We start from the raw sequence: 18801 nt of genomic DNA, 5'->3' as shown, positions 1-18801 counted from the left end.
AGACCTTGATTGAATTTTCCACCTAGAAAGCTGACACTGGGTAGATATGGTCTGAACATTAAAATAATAGCCTGGCTCTTCTTCTGACATCTCACTCTGTGTATGAGGAACAATAAAAATGTTTCCACAGTTTGCATTTGGTTCTTCAGGGATAACTGGATAAAAAATAAAATCAAACTCCAGGTCTTCAGAATCTCTAAACTTACAGAACACTCCAGAGAGGTGAAAGTGCTTTAGCAATAAAACCTCTGACCCCACCATGGGAGGCCACACAGGGCTCTCCGACATCACAGAGAGAGCACAAAGCAACCAGATGTCCCGGAACCCATGGGAGATCAAGGGCAAGGAAGCAAACAGACCTCGTCTCCAGACTTTATCTCCTGGTTCACACTCCTCAAAGCTCAATCAACTTGTCTCCAAAAAAGCCCCTGCTGTATTCACCAGGTGAGGATACATACAAATAACTGCGGGAGAAGCTAGAGCCCCTCCAGTGTCCAGGGGTGCTCTTGCTTATGGAGCTGGAAAGACCCCATTACTCCCTGCCATCAGCACTTACAGATGAGCAGAGGCACCAGCTGGACTACGGTGCTCTCAGGAACTCCCTTGGCTCAAGCTCACCTCTCCTGCTACCTACTGAGGTTCTCAGCTAAACCTGGATCCCCTGTCATTGCCCACGGCCCCCCGTGACATCTTCCAGTTTTGCTAACAAAACGCCATTTCATTCAGACTTCAAGGCCAACTTCACATGCCAAAGTGCTTATAAAGGCACTTAATGGTCACTGAACATAATTGTGAGTCACATTGTTTCTTCAACAACTCAAAGAAGTTTAATCTCAAAAGGGGAGCCACTAGCTAATCTTTAAATAGAGTTTGTCAGTGTCCGTTTCCATATCCTCAAGACTGTCAGTGCTGCTACCACCTTCCCCAGTCTCTGTGCAAGTGTTTTCCACTTTGGTGAGTTCCAAGGTGATCCTGGCACTTGGGCTTCAGTAAACTCCACCCAAAATCCTGGTGTCACCTGACTCTGCCTGGGTCTAGCATTAAGGTGGATGCACACGAATCTGCCACACCCCCCACCAATACAGGAACCCCCCCCCCCCCCAGGAAAGAGTCCCAATGCTGCATCCACAGCTCTTTCTCTCCTTTGTTCCCCTTCTCCTCAGGGCTTGGTCCCCAACTCCTCACCCCCACCCACCCCCCAGGCCATCTGTACCCTACCTGTAGCTACAATTTCACAGTGCTGGCAAAGTAAATAAAGGCTCTTCTGCAGAGGCTCTCTCTTTACAGCAAGGGTTAATGGTACCTTACTGACAGAGCTTGATCCCAGATGTTTAAGAATGTAGTTTGTTTATTTTTATTTTAGGGAAAAATGGAATGAAGAGAGAAAGAAAGATTATTCATTAATGAAGTTTACCTCATATTATTTCCTTTCGTTATCTTTCTACATTTCTCCCTCCTGCTCCACCTGCCCCCACTTTAACTCAAGAAAGAGCTACACAGCAGAAAAATACAAAATTGGGAAGAATTAAAATAAAAAGCAAGTGGCAAAATTAAAATCAGAATCTCAGGCCAATAGTAACTGAGTCTAGTTTGCCCAGATGATATTCGCTAAATGAATCTGGCTTCCCCTTCAAGATATCTTCTGACTCATTTTAAGCTGGATTTTTGACAGCCCCATTCCAGTCAAATTTCCCAACTAATTTATAACACTTTAAAAGCTTGCATCAAATTCAGACACTGTCTTCCGGAGAAGATGGCGGCTTAGTAAGACGCGCGGGTCTTAGTTCCTCCTCCAGAAAAGCAACTAAAGAAACAGAAACAATACAAAACAGCTCCCGGAGTCACGACAGAGACCAAAAAGACAGCGTACCCCATTCTGGAACGGCTGAACGGGTAGGGAGAATCCACTGCGGTGAGATACCCGAGGGGCGCACGTTTTCCCGGCTGGGGCGGCTGGCGACTGGGGTCCCCTCCACGCACGTGGCTCCCCGGTCTGACTGGGAACATTGGATAGCAGGGCCCTCCCGTCACGCTTGGCGTCTCGGGCCAGCTGGGCAATTTGGACCGGCACTCCCCCAAGCTGCGGCCAGCGACCCCCGCCTCCACGCGCGGTTTCCCGGGCCGACTGCCCCGCAGACAAACGACCGCCACAAGCGCCACCTACTGGGCAGGAACAGAAAAACAGAGCCCAGAGATTCCACAGAAAAACCTTTCAACCAGCTGGGTCCCACACCCAGGGAAATCTGATCAAATGCCCAGACACCAGCAGAAAATAATGGATGACGCTCGGAAAATTGAAGATATGGCCCAGTCAAAGGAACAAACCAATAGTTCAAATGAGATACAGGAGCTGAGACAACTAATGCTGAATATACGAACAGAAATGGAAAAACTTTTCAAAAACCAAATCAATAAATTGAGGGAGGACATGAAGAAGACATGGGCTGAACAAAAAGAAGAAATAGAAAATCTGAAAAAACAAATCACAGAACTTGTGGGAGTGAAGGACAAAGAAGAAAAAATGGAAAAAACAATGGATACCTACAATGGTAGATCTAAAGAGACAGAAGCTACAATTAGTGAACTGGAGGATGGAACAACTGAATTCCAAAAAGAAACAGAAACTATAGGGAAAAGAATGGAAAAACTTGAGCAGGGAATCAGGGAACTGAATGACAATATGAAGCGCACAAATATACGTGTTGTGGGTGTCCCAGAAGGAGAAGAGAAGGGAAAAGGAGGAGAAAAACTAATGGAAGAAATTATCACTGAAAATTTCCCAACTCTTATGAAAGACCTAAATATACAGATCCAAGAAGTGCAGCGCACCCCAAAGAGAATAGACCCAAATAGGTGTTCTCCAAGACATTTACTAGTTAGAATGTCAGAGGTCAAAGAGAAAGAGAGGATCTTGAAAGCAGCAAGAGAAAAACAATCTGTCACATACAAGGGAAACCCAATATGACTATGTGTAGATTTCTCAGCAGAAACCATGGAAGCTAGAAGACAGTGGGATGATATATTTAAATCACTAAAAGAGAAAAACTGCCAACCAAGACTCCTATATCCAGCAAAATTGTCCTTCAAAAATGAGGGAGAAATTAAAACATTTATAGACAAAAAGTCACTGAGAGAATTTGTGACCAAGAGACCAGCTCTGCAAGAAATACTAAAGGGAGCACTAGAGTCAGATACGAAAAGACAGAAGAGAGAGGTATGGAGTAAAGTGTAGAAAGAAGGAAAATCAGATATGATATATATAATACAAAAGCCAAAATGGTAGAGGAAAATATTATCCAAACAGTAATAACACTAAAAGTTAATGGACTGAATTTCCCAATCAAAAGGCATAGAATGGCAGAATGGATTACGACCCAGCAATACCACTGCTAGGTATCTACTCAAAGGACTTAAGGGCAAAGACACAGACGGACATTTGCACACCAGTGTTTATAGCAGCATTATCTACAATTGCAAAGAGATGGAAACAGCCAAAATGTCCATCAACAGACGAGTGGCTAGACAAACTGTGGCGTATACCTACAATGGAATATTATGCAGCTTTAAGACAGACTAAACTTATGAAGCATGTAATAACATGGATGGACCTAGAGAACATTATGCTGAGTGAGTCTAGCCCAAAACTAAAGGACAAATACTGTATGGTCCCACTGATGTGAACCGACATTCGAGAATCAGCTTGGAATATATCATTGGTAACAGAGACCAGCAGGAGTTAGAAACAGGGTAAGATAATGGGTAATTGGAGCTGAAGGGATACAGACTGTGCAACAGGACTAGATACAAAAACTCAAAAATGGACAGCACAATAATACCTAAGTGTAATGTAACTAGGTTGGAACACTGAATGAAGCTGCACCTGAAATATGGTTTTTTGTTTGTTTGTTTGTGTGTTTGTATCTTTTGTTTTTGTTTTTTTCTTTTTCCTTTTTATATATATATATTTTATTAGTATTATTATTTTAATTCTCTTCTCTATATTAACATTCTATATCTTTTTCTGCTGTTTTGCTAGTTCTTTTCCTAAATCGATGCAAATGTACTAAGAAATGATGATCATACATCTATGTGATGATACTAAGAATTACTGAGTGCATGTGTAGAATGGAATGATTTCTAAATGTTGTGTTAATTTCTTTTCTTTTTTTTTGATTAATAAAAAAAATTAAAAAAAAAAAAAATTCAGACACTGCCACAGTAGACACTGTGGATTGGCTGCCCAAGAGCCATTTCCAGCTTCTTTCCTTGCTGTCTTCTATTTTAGAGACTGGAATACTAAAAATTCATGACTCATCTGTAAGCATCCCTTGCAGCTAGGGATGGCCTTGTAATCAATTCTAGCTTATGAAATATAAGAGGAAGTTCCTGCTTGCCACTTCTAGGAAATCATTTTAAAGAGGTCAGGCTCAATTGTCATGCATTTCTGGTCCTTTGTCACCTTCCTCCACTTTTGTTGTTGTTGTTTGTGATGCCAACATGACAGTTAGAGATTCAGCAGCCTTCCTAGAACATGAGGTTACAAAGCTAAGATTGATAACTTGGCCAGAGATGGAAAAATGAAAAAATCCTAGCTCCCTGATAGCCTGAGTGGACCACTGCACCAGCTCTAGTCTCTCTACTCCCAAGTGTATTGGTAAGTAAGATAAACAATTCCTTTATTGGTTTATGCCACTGTTCATCAGATATTATGTTTTTAGTAGCCCAATCCATTGACACCTCATACCACCACTTCAGGATCCATAAAATAAAGATACATTTTCCCATGATTTGCCATGATACGAACGAGAGCTGCTTTGTTTCAACTTTAATTTCTGACTGCTTGTTATTTTTAAGGGATGCACTTGGGGAATTTTTATTTTGATAATGCTGTGCCAGTTTTAAACTATTATGTACCTCAGAAAAGTCATGTCTTTTTTCCAGATCCAAACTTGTGGGTGGGGAGCAGCCATGTTTCTTTTAATCCTGATTCTACATTATGGGGGTAGAAATTTTGATTGGATTACTTTCCATGGAGATGTGACACACCCGGTTGTGGGTGTGGTCTTTCTGACTAGGTGGAGATGTGATTCTGCCCATTCCAGGTGGGTCTTGATTAGTTTACTGGAGTCCTTTAAAAGGGGAAATATTTTGGAGAAACCTCAGATTCAGAGCAGACACTTGGAGAACAGATTCAACAGAGCCAAATATGAAGCCCAGACATTTGAAGATGCAGGGCCCAGCAAATGTTGCCGTGTACCTTTCCATGAGATGCTAAACAAGCCAGAACCTGTAGAGAATCAAATGTAGCCAAGAGATGAAACCCAATCCTGGAGAAACTATGAAGAACCCCCACAGGAAACAGAGGCTGAAAGCAACAGAGCAGAGGATCAAGGGACCAGCAAATGCATGCAACGTGCCTTCCCAACTGACAGAGGTGTTCCAGACAGCATCAGCCTTTCTTGAGTGAAGGTAAACTCCTGTTGGTGCATTAATTTGGACATTTTCATGGCCTTACAGTTTAGAACTGTAAACTTGTAATGCAATAAATTCCCTTTTGAAAGCCATTTATTTCTTATATATTGTACTCCGGCAGTTTTAACAAATAAATACAGAATACCAATGTCTTATTTGTCAGTATGTCATCAACTTCAGTGAGCACCTCTGTGCAGAAAATGATGCAGTCAGAAATCAGAGTCAACTTAACCATCAGCCCTGACAGAATTTCATCTTTAGAATTTAAGGTTTAAAGCTCTTGGCCATTTTATTCAGGAACCAATGTAAGCAAAAGCTACTGTTCCAGAGGTGGGTATTAAAAGATTTTTCCCCCATCTAAGCCATCATCCTTTTCAGAACCACTTAGGAAAATGGAATTAAAGGGATACCAAAGATATATTTAGTTTTAACAGTGATAAGAAAAAAAAGAGACCCTGAAGAAAATATGCCTAATGGATAAGAAGGGACTACAGGACAAGGCTTGCTTTTGAAGGGAATCAGAAACTAGAAATCAGTACTTTCCAAGATTCTGAGGTATCTTTTGCAAATTCTTCTAATTCAATTCACAACTGAGAAATAGTTTCTTAAAGAATCACCATTGTTTGTTGGTCCAACTTAAACTCAGCCTACTAGAAGCTGCTTGACATGCCAGCCCCCAAAAAAAAAAAACACTGAAATTTCATCCCTTTTCCAAAAATGTGAAAGTCTTTGTCTAACTATGTTAGACACCTGGGCATCACTGTTGCACAAATCACCAGTCATTTCACTCAAAAATCTCCTTAAAAATATCCTTAGAAGAGAGGCCAAGCAAATGTTGTGGAGAGGTAGGTACGAAAGAGTAAATGAAACAGACCTGACCGGAAGCAGACCAGAGCAAGGACCCAGTAACAACTCAGATTGCCAATGAACCACTTTGTAATATTTGAGATAATTGTTTTTTGGTTATGAATGGACAAAGACAAACATTTATCCATGAGAAAGAAAAATATATACAGCACACATAACTTGATAAGCAAAGAATTTAAGTTTTTGCAGTGGATCCTTTTGTGATAAAGTAAAAAAATGTAAGGAAGTTAGGGGGAAAACAAGAGCAAACATTCATTGAATATCCACACATTGCAATCCACTTCATTTATTTAACCAGCACATATCTATTGAGTACCTATTCTATGTCAGATTCTAAGCTAGACACTGGGGATCACAGGTCATTAAAAAAGTTCTACATTATTGTAACAATTATCTCTTAATTTCCCATAACGACCCTATAAACTAGGCTTGGTTATCCCCATCTTTACTATTTGTCCAAGGACGCACAGCTAGTAAATGGTAATGGTCAACCCCAGACTTATCTGAAACCATAGACCATGTTCTTCCTATAATACATTGCTTCCTCTCAGATACAATTATAGCTCAGAGAGATAAATGTAGAACTGGAGAAAAATGAGAATGTTCAGGGATTGAATTATGTCCCCCACAAAAGAAACGCTCAAATCTTCATCCCCCCTTCCTGTGGGTGTGAACCCATTTGTAGTAGGTGTGAACCCACTTGTAGATGTTATTGTTAGCCAAGGTGTGGCCAAGTTAAATCAGGCTGGGCTTTAATCGGTACAAGCCCTCAGAAAGAGAAGAGATTCTGGTGCAGTTAGAGAAAGCCAGAGGAAGAAGTCAGAAGCCAAAAGTCAATGGAAACAAGGAGAGATCACTGCATGACAGTGGACTGCCATCACCAGAATGCTACTGACCCCAGGAGACAGCGTGACCTTGCTAAAATTTTGATTTTGGACATCTGCCTCCAAAGTCATGAGACAACAAATGTTTGCTCTTTAAGCCAACCCATTGTGTGGTATTTGTCATAACAGCACTGACAAACTAAGACAGAACCAAAGGTATAAAATTGAAAATCACCAGTGGTAGCTGACTTCATGGGGACACAAGAGCTCATTGCACTGAATAAGCTCTTGTGAATGTCAAGAAGACTTCATCTTGCCAAATTCTCATCTCTTGGTCTTCAATGTACTCTATGTCCGACAACAGCTGACTGCTTCTTCTCCTGGTAAACCTCACCTCCTGTCTCCCCTGACAACCCAGTCACCTGACTTCCAGAATGAGCCACCCTCTATTAGTTCCACATCCTTAGTCACTTCTTAGTCTCCTTGGCTGGCTCCTTCTTCTTTGCTAGAGTTCTAAAAGTTACAGTGTCTGGGAGCCCAGCCTGTTCTCTGCAAGCATGCCGTCTCTCTTCTTTCTCTAAGTTAGAACATTCAGTCCTATGCTTGCAAATACCGCCTACGTGCTGATGGCTCCTCACTCCAACCCTGGCTTCTCATCAGAGCTCCAATGTGTTCACCTGTCTACTCAAAATCTTCCCACAGAACACAAATGTCTCAGGTACGACAGGGGGAAGAACATTTTAAATTTGCAATAGTAGTGCTAACGAGGAGAAACAGAAAAAAAGCTATATCACGGGAGTCAGGGGGGCCAGGAGATTTTCAGGTAAAAGGAAAAGGTCATCAGTGTCAAGGGAAATAAAGGCTGAGAAGAGCCCATTTTTTTGCTTTTCATAATTAGGAGAGTACCCACCCCCACCCCCCCACTTCATGACCCCAAACAAAGCAGATGCCACCAAAGATTCTCTCTGCAAATATCGAACATAAACAGCTCTTTTACTATAAATGGAGCTAACAACTACACTAATGACCCTATAGGATTGATATAAGAATCCAATGTGAAAGAAATTCATAAAACACTCCACAAATGTGAAATAATATCAGTACCAGGAAGACAGGGCAAAGAACTGCTAATATCACCAGTTAAAACAATAGAAAATGGCCAGCACAAGTGTCAGTATTTTGTCTTTGGCTTTCAGTCAATTCTCCCTCCTTACACAACAGGAGACATGTTTGGATCCTCCTTTTTCTAAATCTTGGGAAATACACTCGGAATTACAATTTTAAAATCTTGAGAGTTGAAAGAAAATTTAGAAAAACTGATCCAAACTCCCCTCTTCAACCTGCCTATCAATTGCATGTCCAAAACAGATTTTACTACTTTCATGACTAGACAGTTATACCCGGTCAAATCCCAACGAGATTCCCTTAACTTCAAAGGTAAACATCTATGAATAGTAATTTAACTAGGCAACATAGAATTGCTAAGTAAGGAGCTGCTCTGGGGACACAGTTGAATTAATTTAAGGGTACGGAAGAAGGCCATGGTCTTCAACCCTCAGAGGGAAGCATGATATTGACACATGAAAGGAAGAGTAGGGATACCAGATATTTAATTTCAGCTGAGTGCTACTAACAATGAACAGTATTATGGTCCAGAGAAAAGGGGTGTGCTGGTTTGAAATGATGTATGGACCCTAGAAAAGCCATGTTCTAATCAATATCCCATTTCAAAACTATATGTTTGAAACTGTAATCAGATCATCTCCCTGGAGATGTGATTTAATTAAGAGTGGTTGTTAAACTGGATTAGGTGACAACATGTCTCCACCCATTTGGGTGGGTCTTGATGAGTTTCTGGAATCCTATAAAAGAGGAAACATTCTGGAGAATGAAAGAGATTCAGAGAGAGCAAAGAAGAACGACATAGCCACGAGAAGCAGAGAGCCCACAAGCCAGTGACCCTTGGAGATGAAGAAGGAAAACGTCTCCTGGGGAGCTTCATGAAACAGGAAGCCAGGAGTAGAAGCTAGCAGATGACACCTTGCTCGCCATGTGCCCTTCCAGATGACAGAGAGTCTGTGACTGTGTTCGCCATGTGCCTCCTCACTTGAAAGAGAAACCCTGAACTTCATCAGCCTTCTTGAACCAAGGTATCTTTCCCTGGATGCCTTTGATTGGACATTTCTATAGACTTGTTTTAACTGGGACATTTTCTCAACCTTAGAACTGTAAACTAGTAACTTATTAAATGCCCCTTTTTAAAAGCCATTCTGTTTCTGGTATGTTGCATTCCGGCAGCTAGCAAACCAGAACAAGGGGGAAAGGGAGTCCTCCCCCAGCGCTTCTGATCAGAGAACAATGACTGGTATTTGTGGGATTCAGGGAGAACATTTTACTAGTGATTTTCTCCCTGTGCAGGAGCACTGAGCTACTGACTTCCATGGGCTAAATTCTAAGAGGACAATTATTCAAACCCTCTCCCTGCCTCTAATCTATACTATCCTCTACCCTTCAGAAGGCTCTGAATTGCTTTGTCTAATGAGAACTCATTACAAGCTCAGAGCATCAGTGAATTCCCCCAGAACTCACCCTATACACATCAAGTTAAAACCCTGATGTTCTACAAGAGAAATGCACAATCCACTCAGATATATCCTGTGTTTCCTTCACCTGACCTCTTACTCCCTGGGTGTCAAAGTCAAAAATGTAATCATGACATAGCTGTGCAAATAAGATGGATCCAAGGCCTTAGGGGAGTTGAAGCATTTAGTATTGTCTACATCTCTTTTCTCTTCCCTCTGGGTGTACTTTCCTCAGGTCTCTGTTAGCAGCTATGCAGATTCCAAGAGTTCTTAACCACAAGAAGATGCTTGGCTTCTCCCAGCCCTTCAGAATGTAATAGAAGGAAGTTGGTGGGTGGGGTAGAAAGTTGCATGAAAAAGCAGATTGGGTCCAGGGCATGTGTTTCAGAAGAAAGGAAACATGCTGCTTTCAGAGTTATAGAAGAGTGTCATACGAAGAGTGTCATATGAAGAGTGTCATACGAAGAGTGTCATATGAAGAGTGTCATACGAAGAGTGTCATACGAAGAGTGTCATATGAAGAGTGTCATACGAAGAGTGTCATACGAAGAGTGTCATATGAAGAGTGTCATACGAAGAGTGTCATATGAAGAGTGTCATATGAAGAGTGTCATACGAAGAGTGTCAAAGGGGGACAGACCATGGCCCATGGGCATTTATGGGACAGCAAGTCTCTCCCTCCTCTCATCACCTAGAAGATCACAACTAGAGAATAAAATTGAGATAAAACAAAGACGATGGCACATCCCAAATTTACAATATCAAAGAGCACCCACCAGACAAAGTTCTCAGACAAATCTGGTGGTTTCTCTTGCTGATCATATATGAATACGATATACAAATCTGTATATACAATATACAAATATCTTGTACTTAGCACTAGATCTGGAGTAGAAGTTAATTACAAAGTATAAGAAGATCCTGCATTGCTACCCTTATCACATTCATTATTTAGTACCACATCAATCTCAGCTGCTTTATCATCAAGTCTTTGCAGCTTGTGCCTTAGAACCTACCCCAATGCCTGGCTCACAGAAGATCTTAATTGCTAAATTTAAGCGTGAAGGACCTAGCCAGGCTTGATCCAAGACCTAGACCCACTTGAATCCAGAGGTCTTTGGAACTCTTGGTGGACAAGCAGCACGATGCAACAAGGTGGCCATATCCTCCCACATCTCAACTATGGCCTACTGTTGGAAACTTCATGAACTCCTTCACCGCAAGGAGTAGGAGTCTTGGGAGCAGGCAGCCCATGCCACACCACCTCAGACTGCACTTCCAACACAAGCTGACACTCTTAAAAATGCACGTACTGCTCCCAAATGGGAAGGGTGAGCAGGAGGCAGGGAACTGTCACACATGCTTCGCCCACCCACACCTAGTCCCCAGAAGAGAATTCAAGTGCACACTCAGCTGATGTCAAGTCAACACACATGAAGAAATTTAATATATATCCTAGAGAATTAATGTCATTGAGACCAAAGAAAGCATACTCAGTCATTCAGCAAATATTTACAGAGCACCAAATAATTGGGGGCGGTACTCTTGACAGTGAAGGAAACCGACATATGTCCTACCCCCACAGAGCTCTTCCTTGTGGCAAAGGGCAGGCAATTATCAAATAAATAACTAAAACATATCATCAGAAGGTGATGCGGGTTGTGGAGGGGGCTAAGAAGCGCTAGGGAGTAGGGTAGAGTCACAGAGTTAAGACCTCATGAGAAGAGGACTTTGCAGAAAGAACCTGAAGAGGGTGAGGGATCAACCCAAAGATATTTACGGAGAGAGTTGTGCTGGCTGAGGCTACAGTAAATGCAAAGGCAGAAAGGAGGAGCCAAGAGAGGAGACGGAGTCCTGCAGAAGATACTCATGCAGAGCCTTGCAAACTTGTTAAGAGTTTGGCTTGTCCTCTGAAGGAGATGGGAAGCTGCTGGAAGGTTCTGACTCCAGCATCATGGGGCTCACTATAGCTGCCGTTTGGGGAATACTGTGTTGGAGGCCGGGGGCTGGGCAGAAGGCAGAAACAGGTAGTGGAGACATTATCACAGTAGTCTAGGCAAAGGTGTATGGTGGCTTGGACAGGGGCTGAAGCAGCCGTTCCCTGCTTTGTCAAAGGCATGCCATGAAATTACAATGCATGCAAACATATTTGCAAGTCAACATAGTGACATCAAGCAGAATGGGCACGATAAACACTCTGTTAAAAACAGGCTTTTACCAATCTTGAAAGGTTACACAATGTATAATCCCATTTATATGACATTCTTGAAACCTGAAATGATAAAATTGTAGAGATGAAAGGAGAACAGGTTAGTGGTTGCAGGGTTGTGGGGGCAAAGTAAATGGACAAGAGGAAGCTGGTCATGTCTCTCTATAAAAGGGTAGCACGAGGGGCCCTCGTGATAGAACTGGTCTGTTTCTGGACTGTGGTGGTGCATATGCAAATCTACACACATGGCCAAAATTACGTAGACTACGCACACACACCTGAAAATCCCTAATACTGGACTGGATCAATATTAATATCTGGGTTGGGAGATTACACTAGAGTTATGTCAGATGTTATCACAGGGGACAGACAGCAGAGGGCAGAAAGGATCTCTCTACATTATGTCTTACAATAGTACATGAATCCACAGCTATCTCAAAATAAAAACCTTTTAAAAAATGAAACTATTTTAAGCCTATGGCAAAGTCTAAAAACCTGACCCTTAGATCTGAAGGGGAAAAAAGGACACACCAGAAAAGACTATAGACGAATTATTATTTGAAGCGCCCTTTGAAACTGAACTAAAATAAAGATATTTTATTATTAAATTACAATTACAAAGGTTCCATGCACTAGGGTAACTTCCCAGAAACCTACAACCTCCAGATGGGTCCCTGGCCCAGATAAATTCTGAAACCTGGAGGGATCAGCCTCTCCAGAAAATCAGCTAGTTCCTTCCACTATCCCATAATATCGACAGCCCCTTCCAACAGGAAAAAGTTAGAATAGGCATAGCCCAGATACGTCTAAAAAGTGGGAGAAAGATCAAAGGTGATGGTGGAGTTATACAGAGAAGGTAGAGTTTAACAAATGAGTATGACTGCCGAATCATTATATTGATATTTCTGTTTGGTCTCTAGTGTCTCAGAGCAGCCTGAAGGAAAACAAAAAATCATGGAACTACAACCCACACAAATTTTTAAAAATCTGTTCTGTAACTACTTGTTAAAACATACTTGGAAATTTATTGCTTTTTTGCATATATGTTATATTTCCCAATTTTTAAAAGATGTTTTTAAAAAATCACAATTTGAACTAATTATGATATGCTGCTAACATGCTACTAGTGTGCCCACGATGGTCCTGGAACACACACCCCCACCCCCATTTCCCCACCACACACACCCCCACCCTCACCCCCTGGCAAGGCCGTGGAGCTGTCCTCATCAGCATTCCCTCATCTCGATTCTTCCCGTGGTTCACACCGACCCCGCCCTGCTCCAGGCCACCCCCCGGCTGCGGGGCTGAGACCACTTTTGACCCCTCCGAGGTCTTCCACCCTCTGAGCTCTGGCAGCCCATGAGCTAGAGGCGACTCTCTCTCCAGAGAGACGCAGTGTCAACGCCAATGAGGACATCTCGCAGCACGCTCCTTTGCTCAGATTGTTTTCCAAAATGCTAAATACTGCCAACCTCAGCACTGGTGCTTAAGGGACTCGGGTGACTCACACCCCCTCTGAGGTGTGATTCGGATTCACAACTCCGAGGTCTACTGCCTTTGAGCCAACAAGGATCCATCCCAGACAAAACCGCTTTCTAATCCTTAACCGATTCCATTTACTAATTACCTTTGGAGTGGAGCATCATAAAAGGCTTTTTGAAAGTCTAAATAAATGATATCCATTGATTTCCTCTTTAATTCAAATTTATTCCTCCTTCCACCCCCAACGAACTCCTAAAATTACTCAAATGGTTTTCTCTCATTGGAAACTACACGGATTTCTGCCCACAGTCCCACCCCCAACCCCTCCAAGCTAATTCACCCAACTGCTCAGTGCTGTTCCTTAAACTATAAATTTCTACCAGACTGCTCAGAGGACACGGGGCTCAGGGTACCTCGGAACCCTTTGCAAAAATAAGGATTGTTCTAGGAACACATGAGCCATTTCAGAAACCACAGAACAAAGACGAATCTTCAAATGAGATGTAACTGAAGACAAACAGAATAGTTGGTAAATGGTTTAAAGAGGAAACTCTGAAAGCCCCATATGAATGAGCAAATATAAAAGAACCCCTGACCACAACGAACCAAGGCATGGACTGTCTGTTCCAATGACCCAATTCCAGGCACTGTCTTCCACTCTGCCACCAGCGTGGCCACCTGCTAGCCCAACCGCTGTACTTATTTAAACTCCTCCTCGATGGCCATTGCTTTGGATTAAGGGCGAAGTCCAGGACCTTCCTGGTCTGGTTACTGCTGACCCCAGCTGCCCCAGATCCCACCGTACCCGCAGACGGCAGTGCTGCAGCTGCAATTCAGAGCACTGGTGGGCCCTTGCATGTGTCACCTCCTCCAGGCCTCTGTGTCTTTGCACACACAGCACTGCTGGTCCCTCCACCTGAAATGTCCTTCCTCACTGTTGTGGGATGAATGGGATGAAAATATTCATTGACGTTCTAACCCCCACTTCTGTGAATATGACCTTATTGGAAAATAGGGCCTGTGAAGATGTGATCAGCTAAGACGAGGCCAAACTGGATCATAACCTAATACGACTGGAGTCCTTATAAGAAGGGGAAATGTGGATACAAACACAGAGCGGTGAAGGCCATGTGATGATGGACAAGAGAAAGAAAGCCGTGTGGCAACAAAGCAAAGATGCATCCACAAGCCCAGGACAGCTGGCAAACACTGGAAGCTGCAGGCAGCCAGGAAGGACTGTTCCCCTATGGCCTTCAGAGGGCCCTGTTAATACCTTAATTTCACACTTTTGGCCTCCAGAACTCTGCAGGAATACATTTCTGTGGTTTTAAGCCACTTAACTGGTGGTACTTTGTTACGGCAGCCCTAGGAAATGGAGACAGCCACCTTCTTTCTCTAATGCCTATTCCCTCTTCAAAAATCAGCTCAAAAACCACCTCATCCAGGAAGTTCTCCTGGACTTCCCAGCCTGATTCTCTCCCGAGGCACCTGAGCATACCTCTGTGCCAACATTTCTCTCCTCAACTCCAGCCTGCACCTCTCTCGTGGTAGGGACTATGTTTATTTGATTTCCTATCAGCACTCTCTGACATTGCGTCCGACCTGGGTTAACACTGACAGTCTGACTAAATCAAATGCAGACTCACAGGGTCAGAACAGGGAAGAGTCCCAGACAACACCTCAGTCCATTCCCTCGTTTTTCAGATGAGAAAACAGGAGGCCTGTAAAGTTATGATTTTCCTGCAGTCACAAACTTTTGTGGCTGGGTTCCACCTAATAAAGTGGATGAAGATATGTGGCACTATAAATATTGCCTGAAAACACAATCCAACATTTAAATAACACATTTCCTTTGAGCAGTTCAAAACGCTTCAATACCATTAGCAATTACAGTCTCACCACCTCTATGAGAGGGAAAGATTTGTCAAGTCTACATATTAACAACTAATGTTTCCCAGCTTTGTCCCCTGATTTAAATGGTGCTTATTATAAACTTGAGTCTCTCGACACAAGGTAAGACCTCTGGGTGCCTTTTGGTCAAATTACAGTTATGACAGCTTCAAAATTTTAATTATCATCATCAGGATCAAGGAGTCTCAGAGAATCACTGTATTAAAGTTAAGAGTTTACGTAACAAGTCAGACATAACACAGCTTCAAGGAGCCTGCGCTGCAAGTTTTAACGGGACCTACTAAGAAAAAGACTCTTCCCAAGGTGATAATCTTGCTCATATACATATGCATATTTTGTTACATATTTTGTAACAGAGAGTAAGGTTTACTCCGCTTCATCTTAATTTAAGTCCCACTTGAGTCTATCTCATTTTGGTGTGTGGCAGGATGATTTGTGAACAGCCAACAGCGGTGCCACAGGAGTAGGCCTAGAAGAGGTGTTCTCAGTACACCAGAAATGGCAGCACTCACACTCACCTACAGCCCAACTAAGAACACAAGGGAAGTATAATAAACTCCCAAATCAACAGGGTCATCTGCAGAAAGACCACAGACTTTGGATCCAGAAGCTCAGAGTTCAAATTCTGAAACTACCACAAACTAGATTTTAAAAGTCACTTCAACCTCTCTGAACTCAATTCCCTCAGAAGGAAGATGAGGATATTAGCTACTTCCCAAGATTGTCGTGAAAATTAAATGAAATCGCAGTCAGGAAATGGTCAACTCTAAAGCACTTTTAACTGCCCGTTATTATTAAAAGCAAATAAAAACGCGCACCTAAAAAGTCACTGGGATGGAAATGGAATGATGTAGAATTTAAAGATTATGCTGATGCTCTAATTCTAAATCACTTCCTCCACAGATAGGAGCCCTCCATAGAAAATTGTATTATCGCTTTTCTAATCAGCATTCACAGCTCTCAAGGTTTTTACCCCCCCCCATCCCCCGATACAAAAATAAACGTTGAGGGTGGGAAGAGACTGAGGCTGAGCAATAAAAACCTACTGTAAATTTAGTGCTTAAGAAGGCAGTTTCTGAGGCCACGCCTCTCCCTTCCCCTCCTCCCTGCCCTGTCTTCCCGCTGCTGCCACGCAGGCCTGCCTGAGACGCCAGGGCTGCCCCAGTGGACCCCAGTTTTAGGATTAGGCTTCTAATTCCTTCCTTACCAAGGCTTAACTGAACATTACCAACATGCTGTCAAATTGATTCAATGCGGGATTTGTCCGCCCCTCCCCCAACTTCATAGCTGCAGGAAGTTCCAAAGAGTAGTCAGTCTGCAAGAAGACAAGCCCTAAAGAAAAAAAAAAAAAAAAACAGTGCAATGGAGATAAAGTTTGTCCTCATTTTCTGATCTCTATAAAGCCACAGCTACCGCTAAGGGCTTCTCTCAAACTAGAGCAGGAACAGAAGGAAGCAGCGGGAGATGGGAACGCCACGGAAGGCCAGGAGCGCCCTCTAAGGGCCACCGAGTGACGGCGCCGCCGCCGGGCGCGCGGGAGAAAAAGGCAGGGCTCTGCTGAGAGCCGGGCTCAGGTCCGCCGGTTGGAGAAAAGTGTCTTCCAAATGACATCACCTTCTACTGAAGGGCACAAAAATTTCTTATTCAAAATTTCTGAATTTTAACCATCTGGTTTAGATGGACAATGTTCCCTTAATGAAGATCTTATAATACAATTCCCAAAAATTAAATTCAATTCAGATTATTTGTAACTAAAATAAGGACAGCTTCCAGGAGGAAGGAAATAGCAGTGTACCCTCATGTGAATTACCAGTGTCTCCCTGATTCCAAGTACTTTTATATCTGTCTTCTAAAGTTGGTAAGAGTTATGGATGAAACAATATTCACCACCATGCCCTCCTCTCTGGAGGTACCAAAGTTTTCAGTTCTTAAGTATCCTAACATAAACTTTTGTGTATTCACAAATAAATATAGAAACGTATGTATTCTCTTTTCCCCTTTGTTTTTATGCCTTTAAATACTCACCTCTCTATTTTCTAACTGAAATAAGAGCTCTTGATAGCAAGCTTAATTATAACTCAAGAAATCCTTAAATTCCACAAGGAAGAAAGAAAAGCGGTCTGGTGCCTTAATTAGTGTATGGTGAGGAGCCTTTCCTGAAATGCACGCTGGTAGGCTCCCCGCCCCAGCCTCACCCCTTGCGGGTAGGCACGACCACAGCCCCCCAAAGATAGCCACGTCCTAATTCCTGGAACCTGTGAGTATGTACCTTCCATGGCAAAGAGGGATTTTGCAGTTGTGATTAAATCCAGGGCATATTATCCTGGATGGTCCAGGTGGGCCCAATGTAAGTGAAAAGAGGGAGACAGGAGAAACCACACAGCCAGAGACCACTGAAGACGAAGAAAGAAAATGCCCCTGGGGAAGCCACTGAAGAAGCCTGGAGAGAAAGCTCATGGATGTTGCCATGTGCTCTTCCAGCTGAGAGAGAAACCTTGAACATCACTGGCCTTCTTGAGCCAAGGTATATTTCCCTGGATGCCTTAGTTTGGGCATTTTTATAGGCTTGTCTTAATTTGGACATTTTCATGGTCTTAGAACCGTAAACTTGCAACTTAATAAATTCCCCTTTTTAAAAGCCCCACCAATAAAAGAAGGCCACAGGTGGGTCAGAATCAGAGAAGGAGATGTGAGGACAAAGGCAGAGGTCTGAGCGGTATAGGGCCATGGGCCATGCAATGTGTGTGGCCTCTAGAAGCTGGAAACGGCAAGGCTGTGGATTTTCTCCTAGAGCCTCCAGAAGGAACACAGGCCTTGATTTTAGCTCAGTGAGATCCATTTCAGATTTCTAACCTCCAGAACCATAGGACAATAAATCTGTGTTGTTTTAAGCCACTGAGTTTGTAGTAATTTTTTACAGCAGCCTCAGGAAACGAAAACAACCCTTCACTCCCTGTGCTTCCCTCTCCCCTGCCTGTTTTGGGGGAGTGGCCTTTATGATTTAAATATAGACATGAGGGAGGTAGATAAGACACATTTGATAATGCTCTGGAGCTATCTGGCAATAGCATGAATTGTCACGGGGTTAACTATCTTCGCCATATTGATCCACCTCTACTTTAACATCTAATTCTGTAGTGAATTTCATGCTCAACTGACGAATGAAACATGCCTTCCACCTGGCGAGCCCCGATGCACAAGATAAAAGAAAGAGATATTTCCATAGTCTGCTCTCAAACAGATAAGACAGAGAAGAGAAACGAGGAAGATTTCCTACCACTCACCCTATAGAGCTGGGGGCAGTCCAGGCCACAGGAAAGTCCCTAAGGCCTTTGGGGGATTGAAGGAATCTCCATTCACTTGGCCCATTCCAGAGTGGACACTGACTAGCTCAAGGCTCCCCCGGTGGGTAAATAACAGTCTGAGACTTGGATGTAGGCCTCTTGATTCTTAA

At 42.8% G+C, this 18801-nt stretch overlaps 1 protein-coding gene across 1 annotated transcript in view; it reads right to left on the bottom strand.

The window, feature by feature from the left end:
* The window catches only part of FNDC1 (fibronectin type III domain containing 1), a 112616-nt gene that overhangs the window by 88976 nt on the left and 4839 nt on the right, over positions 1 to 18801 (bottom strand). The gene's annotated exons all lie outside the window — the stretch shown is intronic.

The sequence above is a fragment of the Tamandua tetradactyla genome, chromosome 2 (genome assembly GCF_023851605.1).
Source record: "Tamandua tetradactyla isolate mTamTet1 chromosome 2, mTamTet1.pri, whole genome shotgun sequence".
Lineage (NCBI taxonomy): Eukaryota > Metazoa > Chordata > Mammalia > Pilosa > Myrmecophagidae > Tamandua > Tamandua tetradactyla.
Note: the sequence above shows the minus strand (reverse complement) of the source record. Positions and strands in the feature narration are given on the sequence as shown.